The sequence below is a fragment of the Rattus norvegicus genome, chromosome 8 (assembly GCF_036323735.1).
Source record: "Rattus norvegicus strain BN/NHsdMcwi chromosome 8, GRCr8, whole genome shotgun sequence".
NCBI classification, from domain to species: Eukaryota; Metazoa; Chordata; class Mammalia; order Rodentia; family Muridae; genus Rattus; species Rattus norvegicus.
This window is the reverse complement of record NC_086026.1, coordinates 14,748,449-14,762,444: the sequence shown is the minus strand read 5'-3', so window position 1 is coordinate 14,762,444 and position 13,996 is coordinate 14,748,449. Positions and strand designations below refer to the sequence as shown.

The 13,996-nt window shown below is 41.7% G+C and overlaps 1 non-coding gene across 1 annotated transcript; it reads left to right on the top strand.

Annotated features, from left to right (window-relative positions):
- Nucleotides 1-11,490: 11,490 nt before the first annotated feature.
- On the top strand, nucleotides 11,491-11,571 carry Trnaa-agc60 (transfer RNA alanine (anticodon AGC) 60). The gene has a single exon. It is a non-coding gene; the product is annotated as a tRNA-Ala (tRNA).
- Nucleotides 11,572-13,996: the final 2,425 nt, after the last annotated feature.

Genomic DNA, 13,996 nt, shown 5'->3' with positions numbered 1-13,996 from the left:
AAGCCTACTTGATCATGGTGGATGATTGTTTTGATGTGCTCTTGGATTCGTTTTGCCAGAATTTTATTGAGTATTTTTGCGTCGATATTCATAAGGGAAATTGGTCTGAAGTTCTCTTTCTTTGTTGTGTCTTTGTGTGGATTAGGTATAAGAGTAATTGTGGCTTCATAGAAGGAATTCGGGAGTGATCCATCTGTTTCAATTTTGTGGAATAGTTTGGATAATATTGGTATGAGGTCTTCTATGAAGGTTTGATAGAATTCTGCACTAAACCCGTCTGGACCTGGGCTTTTTTTGGTTGGGAGACCTATAATGACTGCTTCTATTTCCTTAGGAGTTATGGGGTCATTTAACTGGTTTATCTGTTCCTGATTTAACTTCGGTACCTGGTATTTGTCTAGGAAATTGTCCATTTCCTGTAGATTTTCAAGTTTTGTTGAATATAGGCTTTTATAGTAAGATCTGATGATTTTTTGAATTTCCTCTGAATCTGCAGTTATGTCTCCCTTTTCATTTCTGATTTTGTTAATTTGGACACACTCTCTGGGTCCTCTCGTTAGTCTGACTAAGGGTTTATCTATCCTGTTGATTTTCTCAAAGAACCAACTTTTGGTTCTGTTGATTCATTCTATGGTCCTTTTTGTTTCTAGTTGGTTGATTTCAGCTCTGAGTTTGATTATTTCCTGCCTTCTACTCCTCCTGGGTGTATTTGCTTCTTTTTGCTCTAGAGCTTTTAGGTGTGCTGTCAAGCTGCTGACATATGCTCTTTCCTGTTTCTTTCTGCAGGCACTCAGCGCTATGAGTTTTCCTCTTAGCACAGCTTTCATTGTGTCCCATAAGTTTGGGTATGTTGTACCTTCATTTTCATTAAATTCTAAAAAGTTTTTAATTTCTTTCTTTATTTCTTCCTTGACCAGGTTATCATTGAGTAGAGCATTGTTCAATTTCCACGTATATGTGGGCATTCTTCCCTTATTGTTATTGAAGACCAGTTTTAGGCCGTGGTGGTCCGATAGCACGCATGGGATTATTTCTATCTTTCTGTACCTGTTGAGGCCCGTTTTTTGACCAACTATATGGTCAATTTTGGAGAAAGTACCATGAGGAGCTGAGAAGAAGGTATATCCTTTTGCTTTAGGATAGAATGTTCTATAAATATCCGTTAAGTCCATTTGGCTCATGACTTCTCTTAGTCTGTCTACGTCTCTGTTTAATTTCGGTTTCCATGATCTGTCCATTGATGAGAGTGGGGTGTTGAAATCTCCCACTATTATTGTGTGAGGTCCAATGTGTGTTTTGAGCTTTAGTATGGTTTCTTTTACGTATGTAGGTGCCCTTGTATTTGGGGCATAGATATTTAGGATTGAGAGTTCATCTTGGTGGATTTTTCCTTTGATGAATATGAAGTGTCCTTCCTTATCTTTTTTGATGACTTTTAATTGAAAATTAATTTTATTTGATATTAGAATGGCTACTCCAGCTTTCTTCTTCTGACCATTTGCTTGGAAAGTTGTTTTCTAGCCTTTCACTTTGAGGTAGTGTCTGTCTTTGTCTCTGAGGTGTGTTTCCTGTAGGCAGCAGAATGCAGGGTCCTCGTTGCGTATCCAGTTTGTTAATCTATGTCTTTTTATTGGGGAGTTGAGGCCATTGCTGTTGAGAGATATTAAGGAATAGTGATTATTGCTTCCTGTTATATTCATATTTGGATGTGAGGTTATGTTTGTCTGCTTTTCTTCTCTTTGTTTTGTTGCCAAGATGATTAGTTTCTTGCTTCTTCTAGGGTATAGCTTGTCTCCTTATGTTGGGCTTTACCCTTCATTATCCTTTGTAGTGCTGGATTTGTAGAAAGATATTGTGTAAATTTGGTTTTGTCATGGAATTTCTTGGTTTCTCCATCTATGTTAATTGAGAGTTTTGCAGGATACAGTAACCTGGGCTGGCATTTGTGTTCTCTTAGGGTCTGTATGATATCTGTCCAGGATCTTCTGGCCTTCATAGTTTCTGGCGAAAAGTCTGGTGTGATTCTGATAGGTCTGCCTTTATATGTTACTTGACCTTTTTCCCTTACTGCTTTTAATATTCCTTCTTTATTTTGTGCGTTTGGTGTTTTGACTATCATGTGATGGGAGGTGTTTCTTTTCTGGTCCAATCTATTTGGAGTTCTGTAGGCTTCTTGTATGCCTATGGGTATCTCTTTTTTTAGGTTAGGGAAGTTTACTTCTATGATTTTGTTGAAGATATTTACTGGTCCTTTGAGCTGGGAGTCTTCACTCTCTTCTATACCTATTATCCTTAGGTTTGATCTTCTCATTGAGTCCTGGATTTCCTGTATGTTTTGGACCAGTAGCTTTTTCCGCTTTACATTATCTTTGACAGTTGAGTCAATGATTTCTATGGAATGTTCTGCTCCTGAGATTCTCTCTTCCATCTCCTGTATTCTGTTGGTGAAGCTTGTATCTACAGCTCCTTGTCTCTTCTTTTGGTTTTCTATATCCAGGGTTGTTTCCATGTGTTCTTTCTTGATTGCTTCTATTTCCATTTTTAATTCCTTCAACTGTTTGATTGTGTTTTCCTGGAATTCTTTCAGGGATTTTTGCGATTCCTCTCTGTAGGCTTCTACTTGTTTATTAATGTTTTCCTGTGTTTCTCTAAGGGAGTTCTTCATGTCTTTCTTGAAGTCCTCCAGCATCATGATCAAATATGATTTTGAAACTAGATCTTGCTTTTCTGGTGTGTTTGGATATTCCATGTTTATTTTGGTGGGAGAATTGGGCTCCGATGATGCCATGTAGTCTTGGTTTCTGTTGCTTGGGTTCCTGTGCTTTCCTCTTGCCATCAGATCATCTCTAGTGTTACTTTGTTCTGCTATTTCTGACAGTGGCTAGACTGTCCTATAAGCCTGTGTGTCAGGAGTGCTGTAGACCTGTTTTCCTGTTTTCTTTCAGCCAGTTATGGGGACAGAGTGTTCTGCTTTCGGGCGTGTAGTTTTTCCTCTCTACAGGTCTTCAGCTGTTCCTGTGGGCCTGTGTCTTGAGTTCACCAGGCAGGTCACTTGCAGCAGAAAAGTTGGTCTTACCTTTGGTCCCGAGTCTCACATTTGCTCGTGGGGTGCTGCCCACGAGCTCTCTGCTGCGGCAGCAACCAGGAAGATCTGCGCTGCCCTTTCCGGGAGCTTCTGTGCACTAGGGTTCCAGATGGCGTTTGGTGTTTTCCTCTGGCGTCCGAGATGTGTGTGCAGAGTGCAGTCTCTTCTGGTTTCCCAGGCGTGTCTGCCTCTCTGAAGGTTTAGCTCTCCCTCCCACGGGATTTGGGTGCAGAGAACTGTTTATCCGGTCTGTTTCCTTCAGGTTCCGGCGGTGTCTCAGGCGCAGGGGTCCTGCCGCTCCTGGGCCCTCCCTTACGGGAACCCAGAGGCCTTATACAGTTTCCTCTTGGGCCAGGGATGTGGGCAGGGGTGGGCAGTGTTGGTGGTCTCCTCCGCTCTGCAGCCTCGGGAGTGCCCACCTGACCAGGCGGTGAGGTCTCTCTCCCACGTGGTTTGGGAGCAGAGAGCTGCTGCGGGCCGGGATCCGCGGGTGTGGGACTTCCGGTAACGACTAAGGCAAATCTTAAGAATAAGAATAATGTTAAATTGTCCTTTGCTTACAGGTTCAGAGGTTCATTCCATTATCATCAAGGTAGGAACATGGCAGTGGAGGAGCTAAGAGTTCTACATCTTCATTTGAAAGCTGCTAGGCAAACACTAGCTTCCAGGGAGCTAGGGTGGGGGTCTTAAAGCCCCCCACCCACAATGACACACATTGTACAACAAGGCCACACCTACTCCAACAAGGCCACACCTCCTAATAATGCCACTCCCTGGGCCAAGCATATTCAAACCATCACACAAACAAACAGGCAAACAAATGAACAAAAAAGAATGCTTTCTGCTATTTCAGAGGACCAGAGTTTGGTTCCCAGCCTAATGTACAGTGACTCACAACTGCCTATAACTCCAAGTCCAAGCATTAGGTGCCATCTTCTGATTTCCAGATGCATCCATACATACATATCACACACACACACACACACACACACACACACACACACACACACGAATGAAAATAAAATAATCTTTCTTAAAGATATGTATTTCCATTTTCCTTTTTAAAAGTGTGTATATGTGCATATATTCTATATGTGCAGGTACACATGTTTGTGTACAAGACCGACAAGTTTGGCTATTCCTCCTCAGAATTCCATGTTTGTTTGTATGATTGTTTGTTTGTTCATTTTTTAGACAGGCTCTCTCACTGATCTGGAACTTGGCGAGGAAGAGTGACCTGCAAGCCCCAATGATCCTATTGTCTCCATGTCCCCTGCACAGGGATGACGAGCATGTACCACCAGCCCTGGCTTCTTGTTTTGCTTTGCATGGGTTCTGCACACTGAACACAAACCCTCATGCTTTCGAAGTGAGCACCTTACAGACTGAACCCTTTCTTTTTTATTTTGTAAAGATGACCTTGAAATTCTATTCCTCCGGCCTACCTCCTCCAGATGCTGAGATTTCAAGCCTTAACCTTTAGCTGAGTTTATTCAGTGTTGTCTTCAAACTCAGGAATTTGTGCATATTAGTCAGGTTCTCTACTAACTGAGCTCCATCCCAAACCTTCTAAAGTATTCTTAAATTTTGCCATGAGATGGTTGTTCTCTATTCTGTGCTTATACATGAGATCTCCCAGAAATGACTACATTGTCAGGGGTTAGCTTTTGTTAGCAATGGTTCCATACACATTGACCAATCTTGTGTTGGCAAAACTCATCTTGCTGAAAATATGGACAGGCAGTACTGCTTCTATTCATGGGCACTGATCTAGAGTGGAATAAGGAACTAAGTAATAAGGCTTTGGTTTACTGTCTGGAAAGGAATCACTTAATTACAAAGAAAGATAAGCTCTCCGAAGTAGTTCAAAAATAAATGGGACAATTAGAAGGACACAATGAATCACATGGATCTAAATGCAGACTTATGATTGGTCCTCCTGAAGAGAAAGGTCTCTTAGGTATTTCCCCTAAGAAGACAACAGATGTCTTTTCTTACCCTCTGCTCTACTGCCCATGCTTACATCCTCAAACCAGATTTTCCATGTTGGTTTGTCATAGAATATAATCCCAGCTCTCCCACGTTAATATATGCTACTATCATATGCCATCAAAATGCAAGTCCTCAGAAACCAGATGTCCAATGGCCATGAACAGGACAGTAGAGGAAATGTGCGGTAAGTTCTGGCAGCCTACAGAGTCTGTAAGCCAGGGTGTGCACTGCATGTCATTCCAGAATGTGTTAGCTGCAGATCATATTGAGAGGTGGAGTGTTTGTCAGCTGTGTACAGGCCCTGGACCAAAGGTCAAATCTAACATAGGCCTCCTCATCCACTGAACCAAGTGTCCAGTCCCTAGTACAGCCCTCCACATCCACAAAAGAACATGACCCTATTATGCTAGAAATATTTGTAACCCAGAGGGTAGATTTGAGTATATTCATTTCTCTAAAGTTTACAGAAGCCTAAGGGTGGATGGGGATATTGATTGCATTACAAATGTATTGCAAATTATCTAAACATTGCAGACAATGTTCTTATTTCAGCTCCTTGGTGGACACAGCTTAGCTGTACTTTTATTCTGATGTCTCTCAGAAAGTTGCAGTCAATATATGAGAGTAGGTCTTCAGCTTCAAGTCTTGATGAACAGCAAGATTTGCATAAAGTTGGCTCCTCCACATGGCTGCTGACAGGATGCCTCAGCTACTTGCTGTCAGAGACAAAGTGATCTCAGACAGAGAGAGAGAGACACAGAGAGACACAGAGAGACAGAGAGACAGAGATATGGAGACAAAGACAGATAGACACACACACACACACACACACACAGAGAGAGAGAGAGAGAGAGAGAGAGAGAGAGAGAGAGAGAGAGAGAGAGCATGTACTGTAACATATCGTCAAACATCATTCCTTCCACCATTCATGAGATGCCAGACCCTGCTCTGTGTCTACTTCCTGGTCAATATGTGAATTTTCATTAGATTCCACCCTTTGAATGGGCTGGTATTGGAGAATTTATGACTTATTGTGAAATCATCACATCTGAAGATCCATGCCACCCAGCCCTTGTCCCATTTCACAAACTACAAAAGGACTCCATCTGTCTACACAGAATCATTTCTTCTTATTTTTCTTCAATGACTAGTTAGAGGTGGAGATGTAGTTTAGTGCAAGAATGTCACAGCACTAGTAAGATCCTGGACACAGCCCCAGCATGTTGGGGAACGTTGAAAGTTACTTGTGATCTTTCCATAAGCCTCTACTTCCTCTCAGTCCTTCAGACAAACTTCCACTGCTCTGAAGGCCTGCATGTCATGCTTAGATTTCACTTAGATTTCGGAGAATCAGAGAATTCCTCTGTTCCTGGGCCCTCAATCACTGCCATTTGAATTTCTGGGGAGAACGGTTTCCTGCCCTCTCTCCAAGTCCACCTACACTCCCTGCCGGGAGGACCTCCTGCTTTTACATGATACATATGCATTTCCTCTTTGGAAGAAAGAAAGGAGGAAAAATAAGAGAAAAGAGAGGAGAGTGAAAATTAGGAGGGAGGGAGGGAGAGAAAGAGGAGAAAAGAGAAAAGAAGAGATTAGAGGGAAAGAAACAGAAGGGAGGGGACAAGAGAGGGGAGAGCAGGGGAGGGAAAGACAGAGATGAGAGGAAAGGAAGGAAGGACGCTTTCCTCTGGGGCTTCACAATTGTGATCTTTGTTTTTTTTTCTTTCTATTTTTGCGTATGTTAGCTCTCTATAACAATGGGCTTCATACATTTTGATGCATGTATAGAATGTGGTTTACAATGCGTTATCCTCTCCTCCAACCCCACCTCCACTTGTCCTTCTGCTTAACAGATAATCCCCTATTCTGTTTGTTTATTTTTAATCCAGTTTTTGAGTTTTATAAGACACTGGGTGAAGGGTTATTTAAAAGTGCATGAACAATAAAAAGAGCAAGTCCATCCTCCTAGCAGCTAACCTACTGAGGAAAATGCTTCTTTCTCCCCCAGGGACCTCTAACTCCGATTGATCATTTCGGGGAGGGTTGGCATTCAGGAGCCCCTCCCTTCAACCACACCAGAAGTGTATTCATAATGCCACCACAGTAGTCCGTTCACACTGTCACCACGAAGGACACCAGGTTCCTATTCCTATGACAGGGCTGTCACAACAACACATCTCACAACAAAACAAAGAACATAAAAATCAGTACCAGGACATCTCAGAGAAGGCTACAGTACATGGTAACATTTAATTCATGGATTAAAAATAATAAATCGTCTCTCCTTTAAATGACAAGTGACAAAGGATGTTAATTTGTGCTTTGGGGGAAAATCCCGTATAGTCTAGAATGAAGGAAAGGGATCAAAGACAGAGATTACAGCATAAATCCTTTCCTGCTAGACAGGAGTTAGAATTAAAACCTCATGTTTGAGAGATGCTTTTGTGTCAAGAATTGATGTAAGACTCTCTTTATAGCAGGCTGCAAACTCAGTGCTTGCATTAATGTTTACTGGGCAGCCTCATTCTGTCTGCTTGGGCATGATCTTCATAGCCACCATACTAAGAAAGAAAGGAAGCCGTAACAGGGAAGGGGGTGAGGAAAAAGGGAGGGAGAAAGTTTAGTCACAGAATTGATTTTATGTTGGAAAAGAACTTAGAAGTAATGTATTTCAGTCACACCATCTTGAAGGAGATGACACTATCATCAAATCATTACTATTCTCCACAAACCTAAGACCCAATCATGTTAGCACAAATTACATTTTGCCTGATGCATGAGCTGTTTGTGCAAAATTGGGAGATTTTCCTGGGCATGAGGCTTTTTATACTGAAACCAGGAATGTCAGCAGCTATATTACTCATTACCTGCTCCAAAACAAATTATCCAGAAACTCAGTAGCCAGAGCAATAGTTATTGAATTATCTCAGTTCCTAAGGGTCATGGAACCAGGAATGAATACTTGGTTTAGACCCACGGTTTCTCCTGGTGTCACATCGAATGTCTCCAGGCTTCAGTCACTTAAATCTCAATAGATCACAGAATTTGTCCTGCAGATGGTCACAAATGTGCTTCAAACTCACCAATCCCTTCTTAATCTGGCACAAGATTCTGGGGAGCAAATGATCAGATTAGAGATAGATGCAAGGGTGGCTTCATTATCTGGCAAGATAAGGGTGGTACCATTCTATATTCTGTTGATCAAACAGTCAACCCTGTACAGTGTGGCAGACAACAGCTACAACAAAGACCTAGTGAATGAGGACCATGGAACCCAGAAAGTTAATGAAAGCTGCCTTTGAGATAGATGTGGTCACTGTGTTCCTCAGTGCTATGCACAAATGCATGACAAATGCAGCTTCGGGAAGGAAAGCTGTGTTGGCTCACAGTTTGTGCATACCATGGCGTAGAAGGAATGGAAGGAATCTGGCTCTAGCTATGGCAGCAAAGACTAAGGCAGCTGGTCACGTTGCATCTGCACTCAGAAAACAGGGAAAAATGGGTGCTGAGGTGCAAACAACTCTCTCTCTCTCTCTCTCTCTCTCTCTCTCTCTCTCTCTCATTTATTTACGTATTTACTTTATATCATCCCCAGAGTTTCCCTTGCCTCCTTTCCTCTCCTTTCTGTCTCCTTCCCCTTCGCCCTCCACTCTCCCTGTTCTCTTCATAGAAGGGGAGGCCTCCCATGGACATTAACCAACCTTGGCGTATGAAGCGGCAGTAGGACTAGGTTCATCTTCTGCTATTAAAGCTAGATAAGCAGCCCAGTTAGGGCACAGGGTCTCCAAGGCAGGCATCAGAGTCAGAGACTGTCCCTGCTCCCCTGTTAGGTGTCCCACATGAAGACCCAGCTGCACAACTGTCACATATGTGCACAAGGCCTAAGTCTGCTCAGTTAAGGCTTTATGGTACAGTCTCTGTGAGCCCCTATGGGCCCACGTTTGTTGATTCTGTAGGTTTTCTTGACATGTTCTTGGCCACTCTGCCTCTTTCAGTTCTTCCCCCCATCTTCCACAGGATTCCCCGAGCTCTGCCTAGTATCTGGCTGTGGGTCTCTGCATCTGTTTCCATCAGGTGTTAGGTGAAGCCTCTCTGGTGACAGTTATACTAGGATTCTGACTGCAAGTAAAACAGAATATTATATTGACAGTGGCTCCTTCTCATCACTGGACCAGTCAGGGATTGTTCATTCCCTCAATTTCTGCTATATCTTTACCCCTGTACATCTTGTAGGAAGGAAAAATTATAGGTCAAACTGTTTTGTGACTGGGTTGGTGTCCCTCCATTAGAAGTCGTGCCTGGTTACAGGAGATGGCCAGTTCAGGCTCCTCATATCCTCCATTGCTAGGAGTCTTAGCTTGCATCACACTCAAAGATTCCTGAGAGTTTCCATTGCCCTAGGTTTCTAGGTTCCAGTATAATCCAGTAATCTCTCCCTCCATTTTCCCCAACCTGATATTTCCTGTTTCCAACTCCCCCTCCCCGTTTATTCTGCTCCCCATACTCCTCATAACCACCCTCCTTTTCACCCACAATTCTATTATAATTGTCCTTCTTACTGAGATTCGAGCACACCACTGTAACCTTCCTTGTTACATAGCTTCTTGGGTCTATGGACTGTAGCCTGGTTACCATTTACCTTATGGTTAATATCCACTTACAAGTTTGTCTCTATTTTTTAATAACCGAGTAATAGTTCCTTGTGCAAATGCAGCACATTTTCTTTATCTACTCTTCAGTTGAGAAACATCTAGGCTATTTCCAGCTTTTGGCTACTACAAATAAAGCTGCTACAAATGTAGTTGAGCAAGTGTCCTAGTAGGACGGTGGAGCACCTTCTGGATATATGCCCAAGAGTGAGATAGCTGGGTCTTGAGCTATATCTATACCCAGTTTTCTAAGGAACCTCCAAATTGATTTCCAAAGTGTATGGACAGGTTTGTACTCCAGCCAGCAATGGCAAAGTGTTCCCCTTGTTCCACATCGTCACCGACATGAGTTCTCACTGGAGTTTTTTATCTGAGCCATTCTGATGGATGTAAGATCGAGTCTGAGAATCATTTTGATTTGCATTTCGCTGATGACTAAGAATGATAAATATTTTTTAATTGCTTCTCAGCCATAAGAGGTTCCTCTGTCTGGGTCTGGCAGTGTGTACTCTTTGGATGGTGGTTTAGTCACTGGGAGTTCTGGTTGGTTGGTATTGCTGTTCTTATGTGGTTGCAAAACCCTTAAGCTCCTTTAACCCTTTATCAACTCCTTCACTGGGGGGGGTCTCACTTCAAAGGTTGGCTGCGAGCATCCTCCTCTGTATTCGTCATGCTCTGGCAGAGTCTCTCAGGAGACAGCTCTATCAGGCTCCTGTCAGCAAGCACTTCTTGGCATCCACAATAGTGTCTGGGTGGATCCCCAGGTGGCACAGACTCTGGATGGCCTTTCAATCTCTGTTCCACACTTTATCTCCCTGTTTCCTCCTGTAAATATTTATGTTCCCCCTTCTAAGAAGGACTGAAGCACCCACATTTTGGTCTTCCTTCTTCTTGGCCTTCAGATGGTCTATGGATTGTATTTTGGGTAAGCCAAGGTTTGGGGCTAATATCCACTTATCAGTGAGTGCATACCGTGTGTGTCCTTTTGTGTCTGAGTTACCTCACTCAGGATATTTTCTATTTCTATCCATTTGCCTATAGACTTCATGAAATCACTGTTTTTAATAGCTGAGTAACACTCCATTGTGTAAATGTACCACATTTTTTGTATCCATTCTCTGTTGATGGGCATCTGGGATACTTTCCAGCTTCTGGCTATTAAAAATAAGGCTGCTATGAACATAGTAGAGGATATGTGCTTGATATAGATTGGAGCATCTTTTCGGTGTATGCCAAGGAGTGGTATAGCTGGGTCCTCAGGTAGTACTATGTCCGATATTCTGAGAATCTGAAAGACTGATTTCCAGAGTGGTTGTACCATCTTGCACTCCCACCAACAATGAAGGATTATTACTCCTTCTCAACATCCATGACAGCATATGCTGTCACATAAGATTTTTATATTAGCCATTCTGACTGGTGTGAGGTGGTATCTCAGAGTTGTTTTGATTTGCATTTCCCTGATGACTAAGGATGTTAAGCATTTCTTTAGGTGCTTCTTAGTCATTCTATATTCCTCACCTGAGAATTATTTCTTTAGGTCTGTAGCACATTTTTAATAGGGTTATTTGATTCTTGGGAGTCTAACTTCTTGAGTTCTTTATATATTTTGGATAATAGCCCTCTGTCAGATTAGGATTGGTAAAGATCTTTTCCCAATCTGTTGGGTGCCATTTTGTCCTAATGACAGTGTTCTTTGATTGACATAAGCTTCGCAATTTTGTGAGGTCCCATTTGTCAATCTTAGAGAATAACACAGTGAATTTCGGGGTTGGGGATTTAGCTCAGTGGTAGAGCGCTTGCCTAGCAAGCACAAGGCCCTGGGTTCGGTCCCCAGCCCCGAAAAAAAAAAAGACAGTGAATTTCTGTTCAGGAAATTTTTCCTTGTGCCCATGTGTTTGAGGCTCTTACCGACTTTCTCTTATATTAGTTCAGTGTATCTGGTTTTATGTGGAGGTCCTTGATCAATGTGGACTAGACTTCTGTATAAGGTGATAACTATGAATTGATTGCATTCTTCTGAATGCTGACCTCTAGTTGAACCAGCATCATATGTTCAAAATGATATATTTTTTCCCACTGGAAGGGTTTACTACTCTATCAAAAATCAAGTGAACATAGGTGTATTGGTTCATTTCTGAGTCTTCAATTCTATTTGCCTGATCTACCTGCCTATCTCTGTACCAATACCATACAGTATTTTTTTATCACTACTGCTCTGCAATACAGCTTGAGGTCAGGGAGGGTGATTTTCACTATCCTGGGTTTTTTGTTATTCTAAATGAATTTGCAAATTGCTCTTTCTAACTCTATTAAGAATTGAGTTGGAAATAGTGATATTTTGACTTCTTCCTTTCCAATCTGTATCTCTTTGATCTCCTTTTGTTCTGATTGCTCTGGCTAGAACTTCAAGAACTATATTGAATAAGTAGGGAGAGAGTGGACAGCTTGTCTAGTCCCTGATTTTAGTGTAATTGATTCAAAGTTTCTCTCCATTTAATTTAATATTAGCTGCTGGTTTGCTGCATATGGCTTTTACTATGTTTAGGTATGGGCCTTGAACTCTTGTTCTTTCCAGGACTTTTATCATGACGGGGTGTTGAATTTTGTCAAATGCTTTCTCAGCACCTTATGAAATGATCATGTGGTTTTTATCTTTCAGTTTGTTTATATAGTGGATTACATTGATGGTTTTCTGTATATTAAAAAATCCCTGCATCCCTGGAATGAAGCCTACTTGACCATGATGGATGATTGTTTTGATGTGCTCTTGGACTCGGTTTGCAAGAATTTTATTGAGTATCTTTGCATTGATATTCATAAGAGAAATTGGTCTGAAATTCTCTTTCTTTGTTGGGTCTTTGTGTGGTTTAGGTATAAGAGTAATTGTGGCTTCGTAGAAGGAATTCGGTAGGGCTCCATCTGTTTCAATTTTGTGGAATAGTTTGGATAGTATTAGTATGAGGTCTTCTATGAAGGTCTGATAGAATTCTGCACTGAACCCGTCTGGACCTGGGCTCTTTTTGGTTGGGAGACCTTTAATGACTGCTTCTATTTCCTTGGGAGTTATGGGGTTGTTTAACTGGTTTATCTGTTCCTGATTTAACTTTGGTACCTGGTATCTGTCTAGGAAATTGTCTGTTTCCTGCAGATTTTCAAGTTTTGTTGAATAGGCTTTTGTAGTAGGATCTGATGATTTTTTGAATTTCCTCTGGCTCTGTTGTTATGTCTCCCTTTTCATTTCTGATTTTGTTAATTTGGACATACTCTCTGTGTCCTCTGTTTAGTCTGGCTAAGGGTTTATCTATCTTGTTGATTTTTTCAAAGAACCAGCTTTTGGTTCTGTTGATTATTTGTATAGTCCTTTTTGTTTCTACTTGGTTGATTTCAGCTCTGAGTTTGATTATTTCCTGCCTTCTACTCCTCCTGGGTGTATTTGCTTCTTTTTGTTCTAGAGCTTTTAGGTGTGCTGTCAAGCTGCTGATATATGCTCTCTCCTGTTTCTTTCTGTAGGCACTCAGAGCTATGAGTTTTCCTCTTAGCACAGCTTTCATTGTGTCCCAAATGTTTGGGTATGTTGTACCTTCATTTTCATTAAATTCTAAGAAATCTTTAATTTCTTTATTTATTTCTTCCCTGACCAGGTTATCCTTTAGTAGAGCATTATTCAACTTCCATGTATATGGAATATATTTTCCTTATTATTATTGAAGATCACCTTTAGCCCATGCTGGTCTGATAGGATGCATGGGATTATCTTATAAAACTGCAAAGCTTCTGTAAGGCAAAGGACACTGTGGTTAGGACAAAACGGCAACCAACAGATTGGGAAAAGATCTTTACCAATCCTACAACTGATAGAGGCCTTATATCCAAAATATACAAAGAAGTCAAGAAGTTAGACCGCAGGGAGACAAATAACCCTACAAAAATGGGGTTCAGAGCTAAACAAAGAATTCACAGCTGAGGAATGCCGAATGTCTGAGAAACACCTAAAGAAATGTTCAACATCTTTAGTCCTAAGGGAAATGCAAATCAAAACAACCCTGAGATTCTACCTCACACCAGTCAGAATGGCTAAGATCAAAAACTTCAGTGACAGCAGATTCTGGCGAGGATGTGGAGAAAGAGGAACACTCCTCCATTGTTGGTGGGATTGCAGACTGGTACAACCATTCTCGAAATCAGTCTGGAGGTTCCTCAGAAAATTGGACATTGAACTACCTGAGGACTCAGCTACACCTCTCTTGGGCATATACCCAAAAGATGC